Source organism: Balaenoptera acutorostrata, chromosome 20 (assembly GCF_949987535.1).
Source record: "Balaenoptera acutorostrata chromosome 20, mBalAcu1.1, whole genome shotgun sequence".
NCBI lineage: Eukaryota > Metazoa > Chordata > Mammalia > Artiodactyla > Balaenopteridae > Balaenoptera > Balaenoptera acutorostrata.
The window spans coordinates 61,175,984-61,189,538 of NC_080083.1; the positions used below are offsets into that span (position 1 = coordinate 61,175,984).

Sequence of the window (13,555 nt, forward strand, 5' to 3'; positions counted from 1 at the left end):
TCCCAAATTTATATCTCCCAACTCAGATTGCTCTACTGAGCTCCAAACTTATATACAATTGCCCTTCAGTATTGGTGGAGGATTGGCTCCAGAAGCCTCCACAGATACCAAAATCCACGATGCTCAAGTTCATTATGTAAAATGGAGTAGTATTTACATATAACTTATGCACCTCTTCCTGTATACTTTAAATCGTGTCTAGATAACTTAGAATACCTAATGCGATGTAAAAGCTATATAAATGGTTGCTGGCATGTGGCAAATTCAAGTTTTGCTTTTTGGAACATTCTGGAATTTTTCTGAAAAAATATTTTTGATCTGCAGTTGGTTGAATGCACAGATGCAGTACCCATGGATACAGAGGGCCCACTGTATACAACTTTCCCCTTTGATATCTCCACTACAACTAGAATAGAACTCTTAATCCCTGTCTACTCCATTCTGATAGCCTATTCCTCCCCAGATGAGAAAATAACCATCTCAGTAAAACCACCCTATTCTCATTTGACTAAGCCAAAATTGTCTGAGGAGTTCTTTCATACCATCGCACACTGTATTCAGTATACTACATAATTACTACATAATTCTGTTGATTCTACCTTCAGAATACATCTTGAAATCTGTCCTTTTCATAATCTCTACCGTGACCAGCCTAGTCTAAGCTGCTAACATTTGTTGCCAGCTGGTCTCTCTCTTGCTACGCTCCCCAAATCAAATGATTCTTTATTCACATCGCAGCCAGAGTGACATCTTTAAAGGATAAATTAGACCCTCCTTTTGAATAACATTCCATTACACATAGAATAAATCAGAACTTCTGAACCACAGTGCAACATATTTTCATAAACAGGAGGCTGGCCTCATTTTCAACTAGTCCCTAGGTTAGGTTCCTGTATTCATCTGTTAGAGCTCCCCTAACAAAATACCATGGACTGGGTAACTTAAACAACAGAAATTTATCTTCTCACAGTTCTGGAGGCTAGAAGTGGAAGATCAAAGTGTCAGCAGGTTGGGTTTCTTCCTGCCGTGCAGACTGCTACGTTCTCACTGTGTCCTCATGGAACCTTTTTTGTGTCCACATGGAGACAGAGAGATCTCTGGTGTCATTTCTCTTCTTAGAAGGACAGTCCTATCAGATTAGGGACCCACCTTTATGACCTCAGTTAACTTTAATTTCCTCTTGAAAAGCCCCATCTCCAAATACAGTCACATTGAGGGTTAGGGCTTCAACGTATGACATCTTTTTTTTGTTGGGGAGTGGGAGGGAAGTACTTAACTCCGTCCATAGCAGTACCTAATCTCACTCTCTAGAATCTAGACATACAGGCTCTCTTCTACACATAAAGGACACCAAGCTCATGTCTGTCTTAAGGCCGTTATTGCAATTCCCTTCATCTGGAATGGTCTTCCCCTAAGTCCAAATGTTTGGATGATTCTTATCTTTTATGTCTCAACTCAAATGTGACCTCCTCGGAGAGTAATGTCTTAATAACCCAATCTAAAATCTCCTCTACACCCTGGCCATCACTTTCCATCCCATTTCTCGTTAATTTTCTTTATAGAACTTATCACTATCTAAATCATCTTTTTCTGTTTACTGGTTTATCTTCTCACAGCCTCTCTCCCCTTACCTGACACTAGAATAGAAGCTCCATGAGGGCAGAGAACTGTTTCTATGGTTTGCTGCTATATTTTTGGTTCTCAGGACACTTCCTGGTACATAGCAAATGACTAAAAATATTTGTTGGCTGTTTTTTTAAATTAATTTTTATTGGAGTATAGTTGATTTACAATGTTGTGTTAGTTTCAGGTGTACAGCAAAGTGAATCACACATATACGTATATCCACTCTTTAGATTCTATTCCCATATAGGTAATTACAGAGTATTGAATAGAGTTCCCTGTGCTATAGAGTAGGTTCTTATTAGTTATCTATTTTATATATAGTAGTGTGTATATGTCAATCCCAATCTCCCAATTTATCCTTCCCCCCACCTTTCCCCCTTTGGTAACCATAAGTTTGTTTTCTACATCTGTGACTCTATTTCTCCTGTGCAAATAGGTCCATTTGTACCATTTTTTAAAATTCCACATATAAGCGATATCATATTTGTTGACTGTCGAGGGAATGAATTTGGTTTAGCCAATGCTGGCAGATTGCATGGGACCTATTCAATGGGGGAGTCCTAGTGTGCTTGGTGGTTTTTTAAAGTTTCAAGAGATAAACCGTAGGTAAGAAGCTCTGTCCTTTTCTCATATTGTCAAAAGAACTGGCCGCAATCACCTCATAATTTGATGATTATGAAGGAGACATTTAAGGACTTGGATTCTTATGCCCTAGAACCCAGGGTAAAAAGACAGCAATACTAACCACCAAAGTCCCCTCTAGTCTCTCAGGTCGGCTCTGAGTGTAAATGAGACAACGGTTTGCTTCTTCGTTTCTACCTGGTCACCCAGGAAGTGCCCAGTGGACGCTGGTGCCTCTTCGTTTCTACCTGGTCACCCAGGAAGTGCCCGGTGGGCGCTGGTGCCTCTTCGTTTCTACCTGGTCCCCCAGGAAGTGCCCGGTGGACGCTGGTGCCTCTTCGTTTCTACCTGGTCCCCCAGGAAGTGCCCGGTGGACGCTGGTGCCTCTTCGTTTCTACCTGGTCCCCCAGGAAGTGCCCAGTGGACGCTGGTGCCTCTTCATTTCTACCTGGTCACCCAGGAAGTGCCCAGTGGACGCTGGTGTCCACGTATACAAGCTATATGGCGCCAGTGACGGAAGAAGAGAAGGGAAACGTAAGCAAGCGCCCTGTACTTTCAAACAGAGACAGCATTTCTTACCTACACACAGTTTCTCCTACTGTGAATTTTATGGTTAATAACCCACACATTTCAACATACTTGGCCTTGTTGGTGCTCTTCTAACATGTGTCTTCCCTTTGCAGACAATATAGTTATTAACGAATGAAATTAGCTCCAAGTTATAGCGATGGGCGTTCAATTTTGTCCAATTAGAGATTCACAGGGAATTTACACGTGCACATTTCAAAGTTATCAAATATTCAGGGGCTTGTAAAGAGCACAGAACTCCATTTAGGCTGACGTCAGGAAAGAGTCTGAGGTCTATGACAGAGTTATTTTTCTCACTTGCCATGATGGAGCCTAGCTTTTAAGAGACCACCTACATAAGCACTTTGGTACAAATTTCAATGCTTTCTTGAAAATATGTGATCAGAGACATGGAGGGAAGGTGTAATAACTTTATTGGATGGTTATTTTCAGGTTATCAGTCTCCTGAATCATGCAAGTCTAAAAGGAATTTCAATTTGTGGAGATTTCAGTAAAGAGATAACATTCAGAAACATCTGCTTCAGTAAGTCAATTCTCCCAAATTTAGAAAGCCCAAATAATTAATCTGTGGGCTGAATTCTATGTTCACATATTTTTTATTCCAAGTGTAAACTAAATATGCCACTTGAGAGATTACAAAGAAGGCAACTTGGCCCAGAGAAAGGTGCTGCGTTAAGTCAACATTCTTTCTCAGATTGAAACTTGGTCCGTGTTCCTGAGTAAAGCGCCGAGGACAACAGACGTCGTTGTGAGATCTCCTAAAATCAGGAGATGTTTTGCATGATACCTTCCCCCAAAGGGAATAATGGTTGGCCTCAGAGCCAGATTTTTCGAGGATGACTTTTTCCCACACATCATAAAAATGCAACCCCATTTTCTTACTTACCTTGAGTACCTTTCTGGTCGGATTCACAGCTTTGTTTTCAATACATTGCTTTCTTGACTACTTCTTTGAGCAAGCTATACCATATACCATGGTACAAAATACCATGCTATCGGTATATTGATCAGAATCAATATACCGATAGCATGGAAGGGAAGAAGAAATGTTGGGAGAGCAAAGATGGAGAACCTAGTCCAAGGGGGCAATTGTTGGGTAGCTCTTGGGGACAGCTGCACATAAGATTGTACCATCAGCAAGTACATTTGAAAGCAGCGATATGATCACTCGTGAAGCTAGCCCAGGAGTATAATCTTCCCATTTAAGATCTGAGAGTGATGGGTAGGAGGCAAGAAATGCCTTCTATCAATAATGAACAGGGGGCTTCCCTGGTGGCGCAGTGGTTGAGAATCTGCCTGCCAATGCAGGGGACACGGGTTCGAGCCCTGGTCTGGGAAGATCCCACATGCCACGAAGCTACTGGGCCCGTGAGCCACAATTACTGAGCCCGCGCGTCTGGAGCCTGTGCTCCTCAACAAGAGAGGCCGCGATGGTGAGAGGCCCGTGCACCGCGATGAAGAGTGGTCCCCACTTGCCGCAACTAGAGAAAGCCCTCGCACAGAAACGAAGACTCAACACAGTCATAAATAAATAAATAAATAAATAAATAAATAAATAAATAAAAGAACGTGAATTTCTTAAAAAAAAAAAAAATGAACAGGCAACCCACACATTAAAATCACTTTTCAAAACACACATGTCCTGCATATTGCAAGAGTTTTAAGACACAGAAGAAAATCATTTTTAAGCTTATCCTGTTTCTTTTAAAAGATCAAAGGGCACAGAAAATTGTACATGAAAGACACAACTTTTTGTTATATAGATAGATGTATAAGGCTAAATATATATGTGTTTATACTCATTATATAGATATACATATACATAAGACTAAAGTAATATAGTGTGTACTCTGTATATATATATGTATATATATAGTATACATTTATCTATATTTATCTTTATCTTTCTATCTATCTATCTATCTAATATCCTAGATAACATCTTAAGTCTTGGAAGTATTAAAGTTATTTTATTTTTATTTTTTTTAAGATTTACAGCAGTGGTTCTCAACCAAGGGCAATTTGGCAATGTCTGGAAACATTTTTGGTTGCTATAATTAGCAGGGAGGGGGCTACTGGTATCTAGTGGGTAGGGGCCAAAGATGCTACTAAACACCCCACAATGTATAGGACATTCCCTCTCCCAGGAAAGAATTATCTGACCCCAAATATCAATAGAGCCAAGGTTCAGAAAACCTGATAGAACCTATAAATTGGACAGGCATACCAATGAACTCTTAAGACGTCTTAGGTCTGTGACTGAGTTTATTTGGGGGAAAATATCAGATACCAGCAGTTTAAAAAGGACATTCTTCCCACCTCACTTTTCTAAGGAATCAGTCAATACATTCCAGTGTTTTCATTGCCACATCATAAAAGATATGCTTGTTTATTTCATTTCCTGGATGAGTGAAAATGAGCAAGTTGCAGCTTGCCTCAATAATTTCCAGAGGATCTCAGTAACTAGGACATTATACCCTGAGTCTGAGGAAAAATCGGCAAACGTTTCAGGAAATTTCCCTTTTTTGGCAAAACTGAAAGGCCACAAATTCACTTTCAAATGGATATTTAAGGGCATTTTATGAGTCTTTTCGATGTCTCTCCAAGTCTTGCTGGAGTTGCTGTGTTGAAAAGCTGTAAATTTTAGTTGCAATAAAATAGACATTACTTTTAATTGTTTCCTCTCAGCATTATCACATATATGTAGATTTTTTTTTTTTTAAGCAGCTTGGAAAATCAGCATTTACAGTTCCAAACAGCTTTCATACTGTCATCAGTCTATATTCTAAGGTGTTTCTGCATTGAAAGAAGATACATTAGTGGAGAAATATGAGGAAAGAAAAACTAAAAACTACCAGGTGTTCTTGAAACCTCAGAACAGATCATTTGTATCCCTTGTAGCTTCACTGCTTCCAGGTATGATTATCCATGTGGAAGATCCAGAAGAGCTAGTCTCCAGCACTGAAGGTCAGCGTTAACCTCACCACCTCCAGGATAACTGAACATTGAGGCGTCATAAAGAACAGTTCTAGGAACTCATGCAATTTGATTTGCTTTTCCAAAATTAAAATTTGGATAATTAAAAAATATATAAACAGAACGTACCAATCCCTATAAATTATCATTAAAAAATTGAAAACTGGGGCTACTTGACTCTATCTGGGGACGCTGAACTTTTCATCATAGGCCAAATACTGCTGCGTACGATGCTTTGTAAATGGATAGTTCTCTGGCTGGGCTGATTCTTTTTGACAGTTCTCTTGGTTCCTTTTGGTACTCTACCCATCCGTGGTACATGTGAATTTGTACTTGATGTTAATGGTCTCACTGCACTTTTTATTTGATTGGCTCTGTACCAACAGAAACAGTATGAACGCTCCATCATCAGCCACTACAGTCACAAGAGCAGTGTTGAAGTAAGAATTCAATTGTGAACATGAGACAAGAAATTTCATTGCCAAAAGGGACTGGAAACTGGAGAAATGCAAGGATCCAAAACTACGAGACCTGGCATCACGTCTTCTCTGCTTTCATTAAACAAGCAAACAAACTGCTAGAAGGAAATGTCATGAAATAAACAAACAGAGTACACAAATAATTGTTTATTTCTTTGGCATCCTCACTTCTTTCTCTACCTATGTTTTATGATTAAAAGGGATACTTTGTTTCTTGTTTTCATCCTAAGCAATGTAGGTACAGATAACACGGTACTTTAAAATATGTGAAAAGTGCTTTACAATGAATGGTTTCTTTTTATGCAGATTTCAAAACAGGGCACCAAACCAGATTCTTTCGAGATTCAGGGCAAAGCCAGATTTACCATTAAAGGATAATAAAAAATTTTCATTACTGAAACATGAAGGAATATGAAAGTGAGTCTTCACGTTGGCATTCTCAAAAACAGAAAGATAATATTCACAGTTATTAATTTATTTCTATGGGCCTTTCCTATACAATTTGTATCTTGGTTACTGGTTTTAAACCAACTGAAAAATAACTAATAGAATAAATTTTGCAAAGCACCCATTAAGAACCCTTTATATCAGAGGCAAACAATCTAATAATGACTTTCTAACATGAACTCCATTCAAAGATATGTCTATTCGACCACTTATTCCACATGTGACCTAAAACATCTGCCTCAAAAAGTGTGTCTTTGGTTTCAAAGTACCAGATTCAATGTACGTGAATGGTTTATCCAAAACGCATTTTGACTCGTGGAAACGCAATCAAAATCACATATCATGAGCTATTTGGGGGCCTGCCATTATTTCTGTATAAGCAAAATCGCATATTAATCTGACTTTGAAACACAGGACACTAATAAAGTCCTTTTCTGCCGGAACATGCTAAACAGAGGACAGCAGATCAGGACTTAAACGTAGCAAATTGAAAAGAAAGATAAAACTTGTTGGGACAGGGCTTCCCTGGTGGCGCAGTGGTTGAGAGTCTGCCTGCTAATGCGGGAGACACGGGTTCGAGCCCTGGTCTGGGAGGATCCCACATGCCACGGAGCGGCTGGGCCCGTGAGCCACGGCTGCTGAGCCTGCGCGTCTGGAGCCTGTGCCCCGCAACGGGAGGGGCCGCGATAGTGAAAGGCCCGCGCACCGCGATGAAGAGCGGTCCCCGCACCGCGATGAAGAGTGGCCCCCGCTTGCCGCAACTAGAGAAAGCCCTCGCACGAACCGAAGACCCAGCACAGCCATAAATAAATAAATAAATAAATAAATAAATAAAATTTAAAAAAAAAAAAAAAAAAAAAACTTGTTGGGACTCATTTGATTGTATCAAAGACACTGGACAGAAGAATTCACCCACTTACTGAGTTGTAACAAGATAATTAGTGAAGCTACTTACAACAAGCTATACTGAGAAAAAATAATGAATGCAATATCAATATATATTTGGCAAGTGAAAATGAAAGCAGAGGAAAGAACACAGGTACACCAAAGTGCTGAGGTATCTTTGCTCATGCTACTCTAAAAAACATGTCAGGAGGACAAGCGTCCTTCATTTTCATTCAGTGATCATCCATTTTACTATATTTTCCATAATGGACTTTTATTAACCATCTACTTTGTTTTAGGCACTTCTGAATAATCTGCCTCACTAAATTGTCATATCCTCCCTGCCAAGTAGTCATCTGTTTCATCACACAAACGAGGAAGCTAAGGACCAGGTAAAGGTAACAAGTTAAGTCTGGGGTGAGAAGTGCATGATTTTGTTCCTTCCACTGTTCCACAGCTACTCTCAAGCAGGTTAACACTTACCTTGACAAGTCCTTTGTATGATTCCTGGAGGATAACAGCAGTTATTGAACATATGACTGCATGGAGAAAACTGTGACCCACAAAATGAGTACCTTCTGGTGACTGACATTAACAAATTAAATATAAACCCAACGCATACAGATACCAATGTCAAGTGGAAGACAACCCTGGTGACCCCCCCAGATACTTTGGTTCCCAACATCTCTTTTATTTCTGTTAAAAATTTATTAACAGAAACTTTTCAGAAATTAAGAAATGAGAAAACAGATGTTTGGAGAGATTCAGAAATCTCTGGAAGATGAAGCTGTTAATGATTTGTACCCAGGTTTGCTTTATTCCAAAGTCTTTTCTCTTCTTTCTACATCGCAGCCTCTGCCTCGTAAAACTGTAAGGGGAACACACTTACTCCTGGATGCTCTGCTCTGGCAAAGGCGCTCACTTGCATTCACAGAGCATCAATTATTTGGCCGTCTCCCTGGATTTTAGAAGCCTGCTCTTCTTCCTCTGTCCACTCCACAGTATTTGTGTCTGCACCATGAAAATCCTACAAAACGTTCTCCCTTTTGTGGAAATTTTGAGCATTTCAACACCTAAACTCTATCTAATTGTAGGTGGGTTGACAGCATAGGATTACAAAATATTAAGAAGAAAATGAATTTCTTTGGGTTTACTCATTATTTTTCTGTAGAATTGCTCTTTTAGGAAAAGACATCTAGTTTAAAAAAAAACCCTGGTCATTCTTTGAGAGTTCCCCATTATACATTTGGTGCTTGTTCTTTACCAAGAAATATCCATTAGGGCAATATAAATGGGACTAAATGTCCTCTATGAAAAGATTCTGGAGACAATATCACTGCTTCCTCAGGTTCATATCTTTAAAGACAATAACTTATGCCATTTGAAGCAAAACTGTCGTGAAAATTTTTCATTTTGTTGTCTTCCAAATGCTCAAGAAGTAAAGATGATCATCAAAAACAAAGTCTAGCCCATCAATGCATATAGCTGTGGCTTAAAATTCTAACAAAAACAGATTTTATCACATTGGATAAGCTAATATTAATCTCATAAATATTCTTGATCGAAATCTAAGTAAAAATAAAAAGGCTTCTAGAAAAAATCCACCCAGCATTAATAGCTCTTCTAAAACATTTTTAGTTTTTTCCATCTGGTCACTTCCAAGAAAAACTATTCAGTACTTCCAAGTAATGAAGAATCAAACTAGGTAAGTCCTACTCACAGAATTTCAGAAAGACTACCAGAGGGAATAAAAAATGCTCTTAAATTTCAAAGACACAAGTTTTTCTCCACCAACTCTGGCACATTTCATGACCTTATTCTGAGGTCATACAAGTAGATGGTCCACCAGAAAGCACAAGCACAATGGCTATGCAATGTCTCTAGCTTTTCATGACAAAATTGGCCAAAGTCAGCCTAATGTCAATAAGAAAGACTACTATTTTTGTATGGTTATTTGTCAATCATATCTACAGTCTGTCACCTTGACAAGAACTAATGCCCAAGCAGTAAATTATTTCCCTTCTCATCCATATATTTTAGAGAATTAAAGGCATTGATTTTACAAGGAGAAAAAATGCTTCTCATTGATTCTCTATGGGGAATAAACGAGCAAGAAGAAACGCTCTTCTGAATGCATAATGGACTTTCCTATCTCCAGAACTGTCTCTCACTCCCCTCCACCCATACATGCAACCAATGTCATTGTTGTCACACCTAGCAGGGTATCAGGTGGAGGTGAAGCCAAAGGACTCTTTCCTCTACAACCAGGGGAATCACCATAATTTCCAGTCTAGCACAGTTTCCAGTTTAGCTACAATTACTTAGGGTGAAGATTACTCCCGGGGTTTCAAAGGAAGGTAGATAACTGTGGGGTTCAAGGCAGTGATCCCAGATGTTACTAAGCTCACCCCTTTCTCTGACTCTTTTCTAACACCTTGTTTTTATTAACTTTCATCAGGTCAAATTCATAGGCTGTACTTTGACTTTCCAGGGAACACAGGTCGTCTGAAAACACAGCTAAAGGATTATAATCCCCTTACTTGGGTATGTTCCCAGAGTAAAGTAAAACATTAGACTTACCTCTGGCAATCCATATTGCATGCCAGGGTCCCACTTTCCCAGGTCCCCACGTTGTCCTTTTCTTCGTGCAGACGCATCACTCTCCCACATCGTGGTTGGGAGAAGAAGTAGAAATCTGACAATCCCTAGCAGAAATTCACAGTGCAGGAAGGAATAAAACAGGTAGTCAAATGTCCCAAATGGCTGATTCCCATTGCTCTTCAAAGGCATTGATAAAGGAACAAATTTGTCACAGAAACACCCGTGACCCCGAACCATCTGTTTCTGAGGCATGAAGGGGCCAACTGACCAACTGAATCCAACCTAGGGAAGCTACTGAAATGGTACTATGCTATTATAAACTAATTTAAAAGGGTCCCAGGCACTGACACACGCATACATGGTACCCAAAACCAAAGATTCGATCTAGGATCAGAGGATCTGGAATGAAAAAATTCGGTGTGGGCTTCGGATTTGTCGCCCTGTCTACCCTCTTACTTCTGTCCCTCTGATTATTAAACCTGTCCTTGGTGGACTCTTCCAAGAGTCACCTAAATTTGGTCAGGAACAGAGCCACGGGGATAATAGTCAAAACTGAATGCTCAGTATATACTGACTTAAGTGTGACTGTTTTGGCTAAAAGATTTTCCCCAAAGTGGTATTTTTAAAAAAGATAATAGACTTTATTTTTCACAGCAGTTGTAGGTCCTCAGCAAAACTGAGAGGAAAGCACAGAAAGTTCCCATACGCCCTCTCCTCACACAGAGGCACAGCTTCCCTACTATCACCATCCCCCGCCCGAGCAGAATATTTGTTACAGTGAACGAACCTATGCTGACACATCATTATCACTTGAAGTCTATAGTTTACATTAGGGTTCACTCTTGGTGCTGTACATTTTATTAGTTTTGACAAATGTGTAATGACATGCATCCACCATTGTAGTATCATACAGAGTACATTCCATGTCCTACTATCTTGGTTAAATTTTTATTGATTCATTCAGTTAGCCATTTTTATTCGAGTCTCTTTCCCCTATGCATTAAACCCTGTGCTACACCCTGGGAATCTTCAAAACAATAATTAAAACAAATTAACAGCCTTTTCTTTAGCCTATCTCTCCCTTCTTGCATCTTACTGAAAGCAGAGAGAAGGAACCAAGCGTCACTCTCAATACCCGGGCTAGAAACACTCTTGGCTAGACCATCCAGAAACTGAGATCATGAGTGCTTGTTTGTTTAGGATGCTAAGTTTTGTAGTAATTTATCACAGAGCAATATACAACTAACACATGTATTAATATCAAGAGTGGAACATTGCCAAAATACGAACCCAAAGCTTGGGGGTGGCTTTGGAACTAGGCAGTGGGCTTTGAGAAAAGGGTTAGGAACAGCCTGAGTGCCTGGAAGAAACTGTCGACAGAAGCCTGTGGTCATTCATCAAGCTCCAGGTGAAGGCTGGCAGGCAAATGAGGTAAATGTTACAGGAAACTGGAAGAAAAGCGATCTCTGTTATGTTGTGGCAGAAAGTTGAGTGACACCATCGAGTGGAAAGTAGAAAACGTATCAATGAATTGGGTGATCCATAAAGATGTATATATTATATACACCCCTATTCCTTTAAATAAAAAGTAGACATATTAATTATTGTTGTTGTTACATTGTGGAAGGAATCTTTAAGTCTAATAGGAAGACAAAAGTACAGCTTCTGTGGTGTATCTTCTTATTCTTCAAAATACTTACTGACATTCAGGTGTCTGCCTCGGAAGAACAGGTTCTCATCTCCATCCTACTGTACTCTGAGGTGGATATGTGACTTGCTTTAGCCAATAAAATGAGTGGAAGCGGCATGGATCACTCCCAAGCAGAAGTTATAAGAGCTAGTGCGTGCTATATTTTTATTTATCCTATGGTGAAATGTCTCATTTTATAAGAGCTACTCTATCAGATTGAATCCTGGAAGGAAGCGATCCAAAGCCAGCCAGCAATGACCATGTATTTGAACAAGAAAGCAAGCTTTGTGGTTAGAAGTCACTGTCATTTGTTACCGCTCTATACATTATCCTTGCCTGACTGGTACAGTTTCAGACAAATGCTGGAGTTGAAGGATGACCCATGGACCAGGGGAAGAGGACAGATGCTAGGGCAGGTGCAGGGGCCTGGAGTGTGTGAGAGACCGTAGGAAGAGTGTGCATGTCTAAAACGTAATATGGAAATTGGTTCAGGAAAGGGAAGAGGGGAAAGGAACAAATTAGATGGACAGGGTCATTTATTCCACGTTAAGAAAGTCTGCCCCCCTGTCAGGATGGAGAGTTCATTGAATTATAAGGGGAGGAATAATATGACCAAATTTTATGTTAAAAAGTTAACAATGACAGTCTTGTAGAAGGTGCAGGTAAGGTGCCTGAAACACAGGGAGGGAATCCACTGTAATAGTTTAAGGAAAGTATGTTACACACATAACCAAGGAATGGAGAACATTGGAAAGGTATGAGAAACACTAAAGAGAAAAAAAGTGAGAGAATTTAGCAATGAGGTTGATGTGTTTATGGCATCGTTATAGGAACATGAAGTACAATATATATATTGCTTGTGTTAGATTAGACTGTTAGGGACAGTCCGTCTCTTCTTCCCCACTTTCTGTGGGAGGAGTACATTTCTCCAACACATGAACATGTAACTTACAATGATAGGGGTGTGGAAAGGATAGTGTGCAAGTTCCAAGTCTGGGCCTTGAGAAGCATCGTTTGCTTTTCCTCATCCTCTTTGGGATCATCCCTCCCCCTTCATGAGCACATTCCCCATCTAGTCTCCTGGTTCCTGGTCCCTGAGGACAAACCTGCAACAAACCTGATCTGAATCTGTGGCTGGAGCCCAAGTCCAGCTGATCCCAGCCAAGAGCGGAGAAGTCCCGCCCCCCTTCTGCCAGGCAGACACGTAAGTGAGACATAAATGCCTGCAGTTGTGTGCCACTGAGTTCTTATTGTTTTCTAGCCAAAGTTGATTGATAGACCACTGCACTCAAATTTCAATGAGCTACTATCCTCAACTCCACGTTCCTTTTATGACTTTTTAAAAATTTTTTGCTGCGCTGGGTCTTCGTTGCTGTGCACGGGGTTTTCTCTAGTTGCAGCGAGCGGGGGCTACTCTTCGTTGCGGTGCGCGGGCTTCTCATTGCGGTGGCTTCTCTTGTTGCGCAGCACGGGCTCTAGGCACGTGGGCTCAGTAGTTGTGGCACACGGGCTTCAGTAGTTGTGGCTCGAGGGCTCTAGAGCGCAGGCTCAGTTGTTGTGGCGCACGTGCTTAGCTGCTCCGTGGCATGTGGGATCTTCCCGGCCCAGGGCTTGAACCCGTGTCCCCTGCATTGGCAGGTGG

The 13,555-nt window shown here is 40.4% G+C and overlaps 1 protein-coding gene across 1 annotated transcript in view; it reads right to left on the minus strand.

Moving 5' to 3' along the window:
* The window catches only part of KCNJ16 (potassium inwardly rectifying channel subfamily J member 16), a 358,272-nt gene that overhangs the window by 135,653 nt on the left and 209,064 nt on the right, over nucleotides 1-13,555 (minus strand). The gene's annotated exons all lie outside the window — the stretch shown is intronic.